Here is an 18071-nt window from a genome sequence, read left to right on the forward strand (position 1 = left end):
CTAAGGTCCATCAGCCTTCTGACAGGCCTCTCGAATTTATTATGCTACTTGTTGGTTTTTACCTCCAGCAAGCAAGGGGAAGGGAAGTTGTAATGAGAGGGAATATCCCGTGCTCCTTACTTATAGAGGGGGATCCCTTTTCTGCGTCCAGCATGGATAGAAGGCAATCCAATTCCTGAGTAGGGGCAATGGGGAATTGAGAAAATTAAAGAAAGAGATAAATCTCGGAGGATCTAAGATGGCTGCACAGGTAAACACCTAGCCGCAGCCACACACAACAATTTCAATAAAATACAACTAAAATATAAAACGGACATTGCCCAGAACTACAGGAAGGTTGACTGACTGGAAATTCTACAGCGAGAAGCAAGGACAAAACCAGAAGGAGGCGTGGAGGAGCTGGAAAAGCCCAAGGTACGGAGACGCGGCGCGCGGAGAGGACGGAGCCAGAGAGGAGGGGGAGACGGAGTGCCTGGCGGGCGTTCCCTAGTGGAAAGGAGATAAAACTCCGACTGTGCTAGGCCCCCGACTGCTCTGAACCCCAGTTCCCCAGACCCCGGGGACCCAGGCTCAGCCATAGGGAGCCGGGGAAGCGGCGGCGAAAGGAGGTCCCGGCGGCGCGCACACCGCACGCAGAGAAGGGACGGTCGGCTGTGCCACGGGATTGCCCTGATGGGAAAGAGACTGGGGTTCCAGACTGCTCTGAACGCCACCTCCAACTCCACTTCCAACTGAACTGAACCCCAATACCGGGCTTATTGGGGGAGAGCATAGACTGTTTGGCAGTAGGCGAAAATCGAGGGCACCTTTCTCTCAGAGGTGCTGGCAGCGAGTACTGAAGGACCCGCATAGGGCGGGGCTGATGGAAGCTAAAGCTGCAGGCTCCACCCTGAAACCCGGTCCCATCTGTAACTGCGAAATGCGACAACAAAATAAATCACAAACAAAAGAAATGGAGGACAAAAAGTGACTGGATATAGAGTTCAAATCTACGCTTATAAGGTTTTTCAAGAATTTCCTAGAAAAGATGGATAAGACCTATGAGGATATGAAAAGAGACCATCAAGAAATGATAAGGGAACAACAAGAAATAAAGAATACATTGTCTGAAATAAAACATATTTTACAGAGTCCTAAAAACAAAAGGGAAGATCGCAAGAATCAAGTCAAAGATTTGGAACATAAAGAGCCAGAAGACACTCCTTCACAGAAGCTAGAAGGCAAGAGAATCCAGAAAATTGAAAATAATGTAAGAAACCTCTGGGACAACTTCAAGCGAACCAACATCAGAATTATGGGGGTTCCAGAAGATGAGAGAGAGCAAGATATCGAAAACATACTGAAAGAAATAGTGACAGAAAACTTCCCCCACCTGGTGAAAGAATTAGACTTACAAGTCCAGGAAGCGCACAGAACTCCAAACAAAAGGAATCCAAAGAGGACCACACCAAGGCACCTCATAATTAAAATTCCAAGAGCAAAAGACAAAGAGAGAATATTAAAAGAAGCAAGAGCAAAGAAGGTAGTTACATATAAAGGAGCACCTATACGATTGTCAGCTGACTTCTCAACAGAAACCATGCAGGCCAGAAGGGAATGGCAAGAAATATTCAAGGTGATGAATAGTAAGAACCTACAGCCAAAGATAATCTATCCAGCAAAGCTATCACTCAGAATCGAAGGTCAGATAAAGAGCTTCACTAATAAAAAAAAGCTAAAGGAGTTCATCACCACCAAACCAGAATTATATGAATTGCTGAAGGGGGTTCTTTCAGAAGAGAAAGTAAACAAAGATAAAAATTATGAACAACAAATATGTAACTATCAACAAGTGAATCTAAAAACCAAGGAAATTAAAAAAATCTGATGAACAATATTAACTGTTGAATATAATAGAATCAGAGGTATGGAAGGGGAGTGAACTGACGATTCTTGGGGAAAAGGGGAGAGGGGGGCGTGGGAAGAGACTGAACATAAACTGTGCACCTATGGATGAGGACAATGGGGAGTGGGGAAAGGACAGAGGGTGGGGTGGGAACCTGGTGGAGGAGAGCAATGGTGGGGGGGAGGGGGGAAGGAACATTTGTAATAATATGAACAATAAAAACTTATTAAAAAAAAAAAGAGTGGAAGAGCTGTAAAACCTAAGGTACGGAGACATGCGGCGCAAGCGGAGAAGACAGAGCTGGAGAGGAGGGGCGGCTGAGTGCCTGGCTGGCATTCCCTAGCGGGAAGGAGAAAAAACTCCGACTGTGCTGAACCCCAGACCCAACAGCGCTGAACCCCAGTTCTAGGACAGACTCTGGGGACCCAGGATCACCCAGAGGGAGCTGGGCTGTAAGGCAGAAACCCTGGGGGAGCAGCGAAAGGCAGAGCCCCCGGAGGCGCGCACATTGTGCGCAGAGAAGGGACGGTTGGCTATGCCACTGGATTTCCCTGGCAGGAAGGAGGCAGGGGCTCCAGACTGCTCTGAATGCTACCTCCAATCCCACTTCCAACTGAACTGAACCCCAGTCCAGGCTCATTGGGGGAGAGCCTAGATTGTTTGGAATCAGGCAAAAATCGAGGACACCTTTCTCTCAGAGGTGCTTGCAGCGAGTACTGAAGGACCCTGAGGAATACTGAGACTAAGGAGCTGCATAAGGCGGGGCTGACAGAAGCCAAGGCTGTAGGCTCCACCCTAAAACTCTGCCCCATTAGGGAAGCTGTGAAAATGAAGAAACAAGGAAATAGATCACAAACGAAAGAAATGGATGACAAAAAGTGACTGGATATAGGGTTCAAAACCACACTTATAAGGTTGTTCAAGAATCTCCTAGAAAAGACCGATAAAATAAACAAGACCTATGAGGATATGAAAAGGGATCAACTAGAAATAATAAGGGATCAACAAGAAATAAAGAATACATTGTCTGAAATAAAAAATATTATACAGAATCCTAAAAACAGAATGGAAGATCGCAAGAATCAAGTCAAAGATTTGGAACAAAAAGAGCCAGAATTGGGGACAAGATGGCAACCAAACAAAGGAACTTGTTCTGACCCTGATCCCAGAACAGATAGAAGCAGCGTCTGAGTCGCTCAGGGAATATTGATTGGCAGCTAAGGGGCAGTGGAACTCTAAAGGAAGGTAAGGAAGGGTCAGCTGGACAGGATTTCCTGACCAAGCAGCCAGCACTCTGGCGGCAGAGAACTCTCCCAGAGCTACGGGCTCAGAGGGAAGGCTGCGCCATCTTACTAGGAAAGGAGGATCTTCTCTGAGGCCTGGAAAACCCACAGCAGAGGAGACCGTTGATCAGCTGTGATGCCCCAATTGGCGCAAACACGTGGATTCAAGGGAGTTCTTCAATCACACACGGAAAGGAGAAGGAACACCACATAACCAGACATCCTGAAAAGAGAGACCAGGGGAAGACAAAGAAATAGCCCACCCATGAAAGAAAAGCAGGCATCATCAGAAAAGGAAGTAAACGAGTTAGAGGCAAGCAACCTACCAGAGCAAGAATTCAGAGTAATGATCATAGGATGGCTAAAAAGAATGGAAGAGAAATTTGATGATATGAATAAGAAACAAGAGGAAATGAAGAAGAACCAAGAGGAATTGAAGAAGAACCAAGAGGAAATGAAGATGAACCAAGAAGAAATGAAAAATGGCATCGCTACTATGAAGAACACAATAGAAAGCATCAAGAGTAGACTAGAAGAAGCAGAGGACCGCATCAGTGAGCTAGAACAAAAGATGGAAAAAAAAGATACCCAATTAGAGCAGCTTCTAGAAAAAAAATTAAAAAGCAGTAGGAGAGCCTAATGGAAATTTGGTACAATACAAAACAAAACAATATTAGAATAATAGGGGTTCCAGAAGGAAAGGAAACTGAGGAAGACATGGAAAACGTATTTCAAGAAATAATGACAGAAAACTTTCCTGAGAGAAGAAAAAACCCACACAAATCCAAGATTCTCGCAGAGTCCCAAGCAAATTGAACCCCAGAAGACCAACCCCAAGGCACATTATAATTAAACTGGCAAACACCAACGACAAAAAAAGAATTTTAAAAGCAGTCAGAGAGAGACAGAAAGTTACATATAAAGGAACCCCCATCAGACTAGCAACTGATTTCTCCACAGAAACTCATCAGGCCAGAAGGGAATGGAATGAAATATACAAAGTCATGCAAAGGAAGGGTCTGAATCCAAGAATACTGTACCCAGCAAGGATATCAATCAAAATTGAAGGGGAAATCAGGAGCTTCACAGACAAAAAAAGACTGAAGGAATTTATCTCCACCAAACCAGCAATGCAAAACATGCTATAGGGAAGGGTTCTTCAAACTACGGCCCGCGGGCCACATGCGACCCGCAGAGGAGTCTGATCCTGCCCGTCAGGTTTTTTGGGCAGTGAGCGCAGCCGAGGTGTTACAGTAGGAATTAGTAGTTCATATAGTCCGGCCGTCCAGCTCTCTGAGGGACCGTGATCTGGCCCCCACTTTAAAAAGTTTGAAGACCCCTGCTATAGGGTCTACAGTAAAAATAAAGAAATAGGAAGCAAAGAAGGAACACAGGGGTATAGAATAAAAATGGCGTCAAATAAATACCTATCAATAATAACTGTAAATGTAAATGGATTAAATGCTCCTATCAAAAGACATAGTGTAACAGATTGGATAAGAAAACAAGACCCATAGCCGAGACCGGTTTGGCTCAGTGGATAGAGCATTGGCTTGGGGTCTGAAGGGTCCCGGATTCGATTCCATTCAAGGGCATGTACCTTGGTTGCGGGCACATCCCCAGTAGGGGGTGTGCAAGAGGCAGCTGATCGATGATTCTCTCATCGATGTTTCTAACTCTCTATCCCTCTCTCTTCCTCTCTGTATAAAATCAATAAAATATATATTTTTTTAAATGGGTAAGATGGTAAATTTTAAAAAACAAAGAAAAAAAACAAGACCCATGTATCTGTTATCTACAAGAAACCAACTTCAGAAAAAATGACGCACACAGACTGAAGGGATGGAAAAAGGTTTTCCAGGCGAATGGAAATGGAAAAAAAAAGCTGGGATAGCAATACTTATATCTGACAAATTAGACCTCAAAGTGAAGGACATAACAAGAGATAATGAAGGCCACTTCATAACACTAAAAGGAGCAGTCCAACAAGAAGAAATAACCCTGGTAAACATATATGCACCCAATACAGGAGCACCCAAATACATTTTTTTAAAAAATGCTGGAGAACATTAAGGGAGAGATTAATAGCAATACAATCATAGTAGGAGATTTTAATACCCCACTGTCACCTTTGGACAAATCATCTAAACAAAAAATCAGCAAAGAAATAACAATCCTAAATGACACACTAGACCAGATGGAATTAATCGACATCTTCATAACCCAAAGCCTCAGAATATACATTCCTCTCAAGTGCACATGGGACATTCTCAAAGATAGACCACATGTTGGGACATAGGCAAAGTCTCTTAAAATTCAAGAAGATAGAAATCACATCAAGCGTCTTCTCAGATCATTGTGGCATAAAACTGGAAATTAACTACAATAAAAATAATCCAAGGAAATAAAACACATGGAGACTAAACAGCATGTTAAACAAGGACTGGTTTACCAGAGAAATCAAGGAAGAAATTAAAAACATCCTGAAAACAAATGACAATGAAAACACAACAATCCAAAATCTATGGGACACAGCAAAAGCAGTTTTGAGAGGGAAGTTCATATCCCTACAAGCCTATTACAAAAAACAAGAAAAAATGGTAACAAATTATCCAACTCTACAACTCAAAGAGTTAGAAAAACAGCAACAAGAAAAGCCCAGTGTAAGCAGAAGGAAGGAAATAACAAAAATCAGAGTGGAGATAAACTACATAGATACCAAAGAAACAATACATAAGATCAACAAAACCAAGAGCTCTTTCTTTGAAAAGATAAACAAGATAGATGAACCTCTAGCCAGGCTATCCAAGAAACAAAGACAGAGGGCTCAAATAAACAAAATTAGAAACGAAAGAGGTGAAATAACAACAGACCCCGCCGAAATACAAAGGATTGTTACAAAATACTACGAACAACTCCATTCCAACAAACTGAACAACCTGGAGGAAATGGACATATTCCTAGAAAAATACAAACTTCCAAAACTCAATCAGGAAGAATCTAAAAATCTCAATAGACCTGTGACTTGGGAAGAAATTGAAACAGTCATCAAAAAGCTTCCAGCAAACAAAAGCCCAGGGCCAGATGGCTTCACAGGAGAGTTTTACCAAACATTCAAGGAAGAACTAAAACCTATTCTCAGACTATTCCAAAAAAATCAAGAGGAAGGAACACTTCCAAACTCCTTCTATGAAGCCAGCATCACCCTAATACCAAAAACAGACAAAGACAACTCAATGAAAGAGAATTACAGGCCAATATCCCTCATGAACATAGATGCCAAAATCCTCAACAAAATTCTAGCAAATCAGCTCCAGCAGAACATAACAAAGATCATACACTATGACTAAGTAGGATTTATTTCGGGAATGCAAGGATGGTACAATATCCGCAAATCAATAAACGTGATACATCACATAAACAAAATGAAAGATAAAAATCATATAGTCATATCAATTGATGCATAAAAAGCATTTGATAAAATCCAACACCCTTTCCTGATAAAAATTCTCAACAAGGTGGGAGTACAAGGATCATACCTCACCATAATAAAAGCTATATATGATAAACCCACAGCCAACATCATACTCAATGGGCAAAAACTAAAACCATTCCCTTTAAGAACAGGAACAAGACAGGGATGCCCACTATCGCCACTCCTGTTTGACATAGTACTGGAAATACTAGCCATTGCAATTAGACAAGAAGAGAAAATAAAAGGCATCCAAATTGGAAGAGAAGAAGTAAAGTTATCCTTATTTGCAGACGACATGATATTGCACATAAAAAACCCAAAAGACTCCATTAAAAAACTAATTGACTTAATAAATGAATTTGGCAATGTAGCAGGATACAAAATTAATGCCACGAAATCCATGGTATTTCTATACACCAACAGTGAAATTACAAAATAAAAGACTTAAAAAGAAATTCCATTTACCATCACACCAAAAAAATTAAGATACCTAGGAATAAATTTAACTAAGGAAGTAAAGGACCTATTTGCGGAAAACTACAGGACACCGAAAAAAGAGATAGAGGAAGATGTAAAGAGATTGAAGAACATACCATGTTCATGTATTGGTAGAATCAACATCATCAAAATGTCCATACTTCCTAAAGCAATCTATAGGTTCAATGCACTCCCCATTAAAATACCAACAGCATATTTCACTGACCTAGAAAGAACTCTCCAAAAGTTCATTTGGAACAATAAAAGACCCCGAATAGCCATAGCAATCCTGAGAAAGAAGAGTAAAGTAGGAGAGATCTCAATACCAGACTTCAAGCTGTATCACAAAACCACTGTTCTCAAAACTGCCTGGTACTGGCACAAGAACAGATATATAGATCAATGGAATAGAATTGAGAACCCAGATATCAACCCAAATCACTATGCTCAATTAATATTTGACAAAGGAGGCACGAACATACGATGGAATCAAGACAGTCTCTTCAATAAATGGAGTTGGGAAAATTGGACAGTTACATGCAAAAGAATGAAACTAGATACCAACATACGCCATACACAAAAATGAACTCAAAATGGATACAGGACTTAAACATCAGATGGGAAACCATAAAAATACTAGAAGCATCCACAGGCAGCAAAATCTCAGACATATGCCTAAAGAACATCTTCACTGATACTGCCCCTAGGGCAAAGGAAGCTAAAGAGAAAATGAACAAATGGGACTACATTAAAATAAAAAGCTTTTTTACAGCAAAAGAAACCATCAACAAAACAACAAGAAAGCCCACTGTGTGGGAGAACATATTTGCAAATGTTCCCACTGATAAAGGTTTAATCTCCAACATCTACAGACAGCTTATACAACTAAATAAAAGGAAGATGAATGATCCAATTAAAAAATGGGCAATGGACCTAAATAGAATATTCTCAAAAGAAGACAGAAGGAAGGCCAAAAGGCACATGAAAATATGCTCAAAGTCACTAATTATCTGAGAGATGCAAATCTAAACAACAATGCGGTACCATCTCACACCTGTCAGAATGGCCAACATCAACAAATCAACAAACGACAAGTGTTGGTGAGGTTGCGGAGAAAAAGGAACCCTCATGCACTGCTGTTGGGAATGCAGACTGGTACAACCACTGTGGAGAACAGTGTGGAGTTTCCTCAAAAAACTGAAAATTGAACTCCCATTTGACCCAGTAATCCCACTCCTAGGAATATATCCCAAGAAACTAGAAAAATTAATCAGAAAGGATATATGCACCCTTATGTTCATAGTATCACAATCTACAATAGCTAGAATTTGGAAACAGCCTAGGTGTCCGTCAGCAGATGATTGGATCCAAAAACCATGGTACATCTACACAATGGAATACTATGTTGCCATAAAAAAGAAGGAATTCTCATCATTTGCAGCAACCTGGATGGAATTGGACAGCACCATGCTGAGTGAAATAAACCAGTCAATGAAAGAGAAACACCACATGACCTCACTCATTTATGGATAATAAAGAACATTATAAACTGATGAACCAAAAGATAGATATAGAGACAGTAAAACAACAAGCGGACTGTCAATTACAGCGGAGAGTGTATGGAGATCTGGCGGAGATAAGAGATCAACCGAAGGACTTGTATACATGCATATAAGTACAACCAATGGACACAAACTCTGGGGAGGGAGGGCATGTATGGGAGGGGGGAGCAATGTTAAAATATGTACACAGATAATAATTTAATTTAAAAAATATTTTTAAGAAATAAAAATAAAAAAAAATAGAAAAAAAATATGTACACAGATAATAATTTAATTAAAAAAATAAAGTTTTAAGAGGGTTTCTGTCCACATATCTGTATATTTCTTTCAAAGGCATTTGAAGGACATCTAGAGCCCACTAAATAGGTGTATGTTACTAGCAGTAACTAGATCCTATTGTTAGGACTGAAGGTTATAAATTGTAACAAGATCTCTTATTATAATAAAGTTAAATTTATTGCTTAAAAAAAAAAAAAAAAGAGCCAGAAGACACTTCTCCACAGAAGCAAGAAGGCAAGAGAATCCAGAAAGTGGAACATAATGTAAGAAACCTTTGGGACAACTTCATGTGAACCAACATCAGAATTATGGTTCCCAGAGGATGAGAGAGAGCAAGATATCGAAAACATACTGAAAGAAATAGTGACAGAAAACTTCCCCCACCTGGTGAAAGAATTAGACCTACAAGTCCAGGAAGCGCACAGAACTCCAGACAAAAGGAATCCAAAGAGGACCACACCAAAACACATCATAATTAAAATTCCAAGAGCAAAAGACAAAGAGAGAATATTAAAAGCAGCAAGAGCAAAGAAGGTAGTTACCTATAAAGGAGCACCTATATGATTGTCAGCTGATTTCTCAACAGAAACCATGCATGCCAGACGGGAATGGCAAGAAATATTCAAGGTGATGAATAGCAAGAACCTATAGCCAAAAATTATCTACCCAGCAAAGCTATCACTCAGAATCGAAGGCCAGTTAAAGAGCTTCACCAATAAAAAAAAAAAAGCTAAAGGAGTTCATCACCGCCAAACCAGAATTATATGAATTGCTGAAGGGGGTTCTTTTGGAAGAAAAAGTAAATAAAGATAAAAACTATGAACAACAAATATGTAACTATCAACAAGTGAATCTAAAAACCAAAAAATGTTTTTTTTTAGGAGAATCCAAGATGGCTGCTCGGGTAGGCAACTAGCCGCAGCCGCACACAACAATTTTAATAAAATACAACTAAAATATAAAATGGACATTACCCAGAACTACAGGAAAGTCGACTGACTGGAAATCCTACAACAAGAAGCAAGGAGAAAACCAGAAGGAAGCGCGGAGGAGCTGTAAAAGCCTAAGGTACGGAGACACGCGGCGCGCGGAGAGGACGGAGCTGGAGAGGAGGGAGGCCGAGTGCCTGGCGGGCGTTCCCTAGCAGGAAGGAGATAAAACTCCGACTGTGCTGGGCCCCTGACTGCTCTGAACCCCAGTTCTGGGCCAGACCCCGGGGACTCAGGCTCAGCCATAGGGAGCTGGGCTGTAAGTCGGAACCCCGGGGTAGCGGAGAAAGGAGGTCCCGGAGGCGCGCACACTGCCCCCAGAGAAGGGATGGTCGGCTGTGCCGCGGGATTGCCCTGACGGGAAGGAGACTGGGGCTCCAGACTGCTGTGAACGCCACCTCCAACTCCACTTCCAACTGAACTGAACCCCAATACCGGGCTCATTGGGGGAGAGCATAGACAGTTTGGCAGCAGGCGAAAATCGAGGGCACCTTTCTCTCAGAGGCGCCGGCAGCGAGCACTGAAGGACCCGCATAGGGCGGGGCTGACGGAAGCCAAAGCTGCAGGCTCCATCCTGAAACCCCGTCCCATCTGTAACTGCGAAATGCGACAACAAAATAGATCACAAACGAAAGAAATGGAGGACAAAAAGCGTCTGGATATAGAGTTCAAATCTACGCTTATAAGGTTTTTCAAGAATTTCCTAGAAAAGATGGATAAGACCTATGAGGATATGAAAAGAGATCAACTAGAATTAATAAGGAGTCAACAAGAAATGATAAGGGATCAACAAGAAATAAAGAATACATTGTCTGAAATAAAAAATATTCTACAGAGTCCTAAAAACAGAAGGGAAGATCGCAAGAATCAAGTCAAAGATTTGGAACATAAAGAGCCAGAAGACACTCCTCCACAGAAGCTAGAAGGCAAGAGAATCCAGAAAATTGAAGATAATGTAAGAAACCTCTGGGACAACTTCAAGCGAACCAACATCAGAATTATGGGAGTTCCAGAAGATGAGAGAGAGCAAGATATCGAAAACATACTGAAAGAAATAGTGACAGAAAACTTCCCCCACCTGGTGAAAGAATTTGACTTACAAGTCCAGGAAGCGCACAGAACTCCAAACAAAAGGAATCCAAAGAGGACCACACCGAGACACATCATTATTAAAATTCCAAGAGCAAAAGATAAAGAGAGAATATTAAAAGAAGCAAGAGCAAAGAAGGTAGTAACTTATAAAGGAGCACCTATACGATTGTCAGCTGACTTCTCAACAGAAACCATGCAGGCCAGAAGGGAATGGCAAGAAATATTCAAGGTGATGAATAGCAAGAACCTACAGCCAAAAATAAGCTACCCAGCAAAGCTATCACTCAGAATCGAAGGCCAGATAAAGAGCTTCACTAATAAAAAAAAGCTAAAGGAGTTCATCACCACCAAACCAGAATTATATGAATTGCTGAAGGGGGTTCTTTCAGAAGAGAAAGTAAACAAAGATAAAAATTATGAACAACAAATACGTAATTATCAACAAGTGAATCTAAAAACCAAGGAAATTAAAAAAATCTGATGAACAATATTAACTGTTGAATATAATAGAATCAGAGGTATGGAAGGGGAGTGAACTGACGATTCTTGGGGAAAAGGGGAGAGGGGGGCGTGGGAAGAGACTGAACATAAACTGTGCACCTATGGATGAGGACAATGGGGAGAGGGGAAAGGGCAGAGGGTGGGGTGGGAACCTGGTGGAGGGGAGCAAAGGAGGGGGGGGAAAAAAGGAACATCTGTAATAATATGAACAATAAAGATTTAAAAAAAAGAGAGAGAGAGAATTAAAGAAAGAGACAGACACAGATACAGTAGGGAAAGCTGGGACCAGGTGGGACCACTGTCCTCTGATGTAGAGACAGGGAACCAGACCCCATGCAGTCTGTTTATTTTATACCCCAAAATACCAGGAACTTTTACCAAAGGTCAAGACAAGGAGATTATGCACATTCTTGGGCTTCTTTGTAAATCATCACTTCTGGGTGGGCCCAAGTCTATTCATTCCTGGTACTTGGCAGGATTTACATAATAAAACCCATTAACAGGCACCTGGGTTGAAGGTTGAGCTGACAACACCCTTGCCTTTTCGCAAAAGGTGTCTCCAGAATGAGGCTCTGCTGCCATCACTGGATTCAGTTGTCAATAATTAAGAAATGCCCAATGTGCCTACCCAAGTGCTCTCCACACTTACTGATGTTGTTACTCTGTTCTATCTTTGAGTCACTGGGAAATGGTCATTTGCCCATGGGTTTTGTTTGATGTAAGAAGTGTGAAATATGGTAGCAATCATACTTGGGTAAAAACTGCTGTTTGAATTTTAACCTTGCTATCTGACTTCGATCTTCGATTACTTGCTTAAACAATAGGGTAGTTACAGGAGATTGACTCCCACTGACTCAGTAGCTTCAGGGGTAGAAACTATAGATAACCTTTAGTTCTGCTTTTGTATTATGGGCAAGATAGGGCCACATTCCAATGTTCAGCAGGGTGTGACTGGGAACCGACACTGCCCGCAGTCCCCAGTCTTTAGAATTTAGTCTTTAGGATTTAGGAACAGAGAGGACGGCCAGTTCTTTGTCCTGAGGGGCCAATCAGGGTTAGCCGAGGCAGTGACATCACCGACCTGAATAAAACCCCTGGACTGGGCGAAATTCGCTCTCTTCCGCCATGCTGCCGGCATGAGTGGGATAGCCCATGCTAGCATGGAGATGGCTCTTTTGTTTATTGCATTGCACACGGCTCCCTGGTGGTCCTTGGGGATCATGACTAGAATCCCCAGCCAGGACCATGAGGGACCCCAGTCCGGAGAGCCTGACTGGCCGCAGTAGGTGTGTGTTTGTCTGTGTTTTTGTGTGAGCGCTCTGGAGGGACTGCCCCTCCATCGGGGCTCTCACCTGGGTGTTTGCCGGCTGCTGCTTCAGCCAAGGTTTCAGCCCGGATTCGAATCTGTAATAAATTCTAGCATGCTTAATCAAATTGGCTCCGGTGGTCCATCTCTTGGGGACTCGCTTCGTAACAAAGTGCTGTTGTATTTTAACAGTATGGAATCAGTCAGGTTTAAGGCCACAATTACCCTGATGGTTTATATACTTAGGGTATAATACCTTTGCCACTTTGAATAAATTGAGGCTCTAGCCACAAGTACTAAGTGTGTGCCTCTGAAAAATGGATCTTTTTAGAATATGTGTAGAAATTGGTCCTTTCCTGGCATGTTAAGTGTCCCTGTCTAGTTTGGTAAGCTGTTCATAGATACTAAAGCACCAGTGGTGTACAAAACCCAATCGCTATTTGGCACCCAGTGCCAGCACACTCATCTATCTCAGGAATAAATGAGTTCTGAGAACATTTCTGTATCCCTGTGTGGAAGAAAAGAGCCATATGCTAACCTGATAGGCTCAGGGGAGGCCTGGGTGGCAGTCTTGCCAACCCAGAGACCAAAGATAACCACAAAAGATGGTTTGAAAATTAAATATCTAACAGGTTATAGTAGGTAGTCATGTCCCAGATATTTCACCTGACAAAGATCAACTTTGATCTTTTACTGAGCCCCTCTGCCTTCCTGCATCTGAGATAACATACCTGTAAGATGTCTGGGTAACTTGTAACTCCCTTTTTACCCAGGACCCCTCAGGGCACAACAAATGGCCTCGAGACATTCCTCATTGTTATTGTTATCAAGTTAATTGACAACTGTTAATTATATTAGAGTATCCTGTATCCATCTCTGTAAAAGAAGCTCATGTCCATCATTTAACCTTTTACCCTATCCCAGAGGTTTCCCCGCTTCACTTTGTCCCACTTCCCTAATCTATCACCAATGAATTGCATGTAACTAACCTATGTCCCTTTCCTTTGATTGCAATGTATAAATATAGAAATGTAACCCACCATTCTCCTGAGCATTATCTCAATCCGTTGAGGTTCTGCTTCCTGGCATATATTGACAGTAAGGCTCAAATAAACTCACAAAAATTCTTTACAGGTTTCAATGTTTGTTTTTTTGTTAACACCTGGAACACCTGGATGTAGGGCTAACAGGTTCCTTATTTCTTTTTCTTTCTTTTTTTAAATATATTTTATTGATTTTTTTTACAGAGAGGAAGGGAGAGAGATAGTTAGAAATATCGACGAGAGAGAGTCATCAATCAGTGCCTCCTGCACACCCTCCATTGGGGATATGCCTGCAACCAAGGTATATGCCCTTGACCAGAATCGAACCCAGGACCTTTCAGTCCCCAAGCCAACGCTCTATCCATTGAGCCAAACCGGTTTCGGCACGTTCCTTCTTTCTTTAACCTCACATACAGTAGCTAAATTAAGTAGAAAGGCTGAGTAGTATATTGGCCATAAACTCGAACTCCAGAAATGTACTGTGTGATTTCACTACATGGTCACAGTTGATTACATCACAATGGGTCTGCAGGATCAAGTCCAGACCATCTTTGGACCTAGGGTTATTTCTCCTAAGAGTGTGCAGTGGCTGGAAAGGTTTATTTTACAGACTTAGGCAAAGATTGGTGATCATTTTCTTTTTTAAATGATGATCTTTACTTAGAGATGTTGATTTGTATTTGTGGAAAAAATAGTCACAATACTTTATTTCCTTTTCAGGTCTCAGTTTTATTAGAAAACTGGACAGCGTGATCCAGAGGTCCTGTGGCGCTGCCGTAGGGTAACCCAGAGTTCAAGCACAGGTGAACATCAGATCCTGATCTCACCCTTCTGTTTGGTATGTAACTCTAAGTTGGACTTTGATTCTGCACTACCTCTCACTGTACAGGAGGCTCCTTTTTCAAAGTAGGTCTCTCACTGAACCTCTTCTGTCAAGATCTGATTTGGCACTGTGCATACTCCATTGGTATAATTGTTCATTATGATGATCATGATAGTTCTGCCTGTGCTCTAGGAAATATTAGCCCACTGGGTAAGTTCCAACACTACTAAACTCCAAACTCAAAGCCCAGAGAGGCCATTATTGTACTAAAACTGACTTCATACATCTAAGAGGTATGGATTCCATATCTCAGTTGTACTCTGTGTTGTGCCCCTTTAGTTTTACGAGCATGACTTTCTGCAATGTTTTCATCCACTTTATAGTGGTTCCATGGTGTCTTGGTAGAAATCATGTGTACGTTAGGCTCCAACAAGTATTACATTGCTATGGTCTTAGTGCCCAAGGTTGAGCAAAGGAAGATAGATGAGGTTATTTTGGTAGCCTGAGGCCTTTTGAAGCTATCAGACTAGCCTGATATTTTCACAAATCCTAGAGCTAAGAAAGCATTCGTGGAGGTCCGGTTTGTCTCCCTGATGGCTGAGGAGAGGACCTTTGATCATCTCACATTGGAATCCCTACAGGATCATGTGAAATTTCCCTTGTCAAAGGTACTTTGCTATAGGGCCTTCTAGTTAAGTGGTTTTATTTATTCCTCATTGAAACATCCGCTGGGAAGGAGACAGCATGATCTCATTTGTCATTTCTTTAGAGGAAGAAAAGACAGCTATCAAATGCCAATTTTATATTATTCTTTTGGTCTATATCAAATTGAGGCTCAATAATATTCAAAGATGCATTGCTTTTTACCACCTATGATGTATTATTCTGTTGTGATTTTAATAGTAACACACATGTAGGTGATTTAGAACATTATACAAGTTTGATGAGAGTATCAAAAGTATTCTTCTCCAATAGTTGTACTGGCTTATAAACCATATTATTGTCACACTCTCTCCTATTGACATGGTAAGCATGTCAGTATTAAGCAGACATTGGCTGTGTGCCAGCTGCTTATGACTATGTTCTGTGAATCAGCAGTTGGGGAAGGGAGAGAAGAGGGGACCAGGAGAGAGAGGATAGTCAGCATCATAGATCCCTTATGACCTCACCAATTTGCCACTTGTGATTCTAAACAAATCATTAACTGAGAAACCATGAGCTAACAACTTTCAGGGAGGTTTTGAAATTTACAGAACCTAGAACAGATTTTAATCAGCAACAGTGGCCCATTTTCCAGGGACTCTGATATAAATAGATACAATAATTCTTGCCAAAACCAGTTTGGCTCGGTGGATAGAGCATCAGCCTGCGGACTGAAGGGTCCCAGGTTCGATTCCGGTCAAGGGCATGTACCTTGGTTGTGGGCACATCCCCAGTGGGGGGGCGGGGGGTGTGCAGGAGACAGCTGATCGATGATTCTCTCTCATCGATGTTTCTAACTCTCTATCCCTCTCTCTTCCTCTCTGTAAAAAATCAATAAATATATTAAAAAATAATAATAATAATTCTTATATAGTATTTCATATTGCTCACCAGCTCTTTCTTCAGACTTGAATATAAGTGACTTTTTACAATTTCTAAAGGCCAAATCCACTGTGACAATGAATATTTACTAATAATTAAAATAATTTTTATCCCACACTTTAGAAATAATTCTGGCTAGGAAGATACATCAGTTTTAGAGACAGAAATCATGTCATTTGCAAGCAAGTGTACCATTCTAAAATAACTCAAGATGAAGTATCCAACAAAGAGCAAAGAAGATGGAAGTATTACCTTTATATAGTCAGACCCTAACTGTATTCACCCTCAATATTCAGGTTTGTTTGAACCTATTTAGAGGCCTGAGGAAGGATGTACCAGATGAATGGTTCTTGGTAGAAAGGAAAAAAATCTTTTCTTCTACCCATTTTAGGTTCTAAACTTGGAGCCCTGTAAATTATACTGACTAAAGACAGATTAATAAACAATCAGAAATTTATTAACATGCATACTGCACAAGCACACGGTGGAGCACGCCGTGATGAATAACCCAAAGGAGTGGCTAGAACTTGGGTTTATAAGCCATTTTGAGCTAAACAAAAAAAGATGGTGACCAGCAAAAGCATGGTAAACAAGGGTGGTTTAGTTAAGTCCACAGTATCCAAGATATGGTTCACAATAGCCAAGACATGAAAACAACATTGATGAAAAAACCAAGATGGTAGCATAGGTAAATATCTAAACTGCTGCCTTACACAACAATTTCAAAACTACAACTAAAAGACAGAACATCTATCACCCAGAACCATGGGAAAGCTGGCTGAGTGAAAGTTCTACAACTAGAAGGAAAGAATTAAAAGACCACTGAGACGTGCACAAGTGCTGAAAAGCTGAGGTACAGAGGCCCGTGAATTGGGCTGGCGGCCGAGGGAGACAAGCTCCCAATTACTCTGAACTCTAGTTTCTAGGGAGACGCTAGGGACCCAAACACCTACAGGGAAAAGCTGGACTGTCTGACATCGGGTCAGAAAGTGAGGATGGCTTTCATGCAGAGGTGTGCCCAGCAATCATTGTTTACTGTGCTAGGGCAGGGGACACGGGGACTTGGAAACATGGAGACACAGAGAGGGCTCACTGGCAGCCATCGCTGTTTGCCATGCCCTAGCCTAGTGATTCCCTGAGAGACCCCACCCCTCACAATCTAAAAACCCACCTAAGCTCCACACAGAAGCTTTTGCATATAAATGGCCTGCCCTATCGCAGCTTAACCTAACAAACTGCAGCTCTGGTCAGACAGCTCCAAAACCTCCAAACCCCAAGCAAAGAGGATAAAACTTTAGTTCTTGCTGTAGCTCCTGCTGGGTGACCTCAGACAGTAGCGGACCTGCACCTCATTGGAGATCCAGAAGGCAGTGTATCTAGTGATCAATGAGGAGAGACAGCCATTACCTCTGGGCCAACTACAAGATTGGGATAAAGAGTCGGCCAGCAACATAGGAAGGGCCCAAGCAAGACCCATAGCAATTAGGGAACCACATATATGAGCCAAGGTAGGAAATGGACTGAGTACTGCTTTGGTGATTGGGTGTCCTCGGAGGTCAGGCATAGGTGACTAAGATGTGTCTTGGTTACCGAAACCGGTTTGGCTCAGTGGTAGAGCGTTGGTCTGCAGACTGAAAGATCCCTGGTTCGATTCCGGTCAAGGGCATGTACCTTGGTTGCGGGCACATCCCCAGTAGGGGGTGTGCAGGAGGCAACTGATCGATGCTTCTCTCTCATCGATGTTTCTAGCTCTTTATCCCTCTCTCTTCCTC

General features: G+C 41.8%; 1 long non-coding RNA gene across 1 annotated transcript in view; it reads left to right on the top strand.

Annotated features, from left to right (window-relative positions):
• LOC311615094 overlaps positions 1-18071 on the top strand; it is a 61550-nt gene that overhangs the window by 31140 nt on the left and 12339 nt on the right. The window contains exon 2 of the long non-coding RNA XR_014793735.1: positions 14613-14730. This is a non-coding gene — a long non-coding RNA (uncharacterized lncRNA). The remainder of the gene's footprint in view (positions 1-14612; positions 14731-18071) is intronic.

This window comes from Pipistrellus hanaki (assembly GCF_964339955.1).
Source record: "Pipistrellus hanaki genome assembly, chromosome: X".
Taxonomy (NCBI): Eukaryota; Metazoa; Chordata; class Mammalia; order Chiroptera; family Vespertilionidae; genus Pipistrellus; species Pipistrellus hanaki.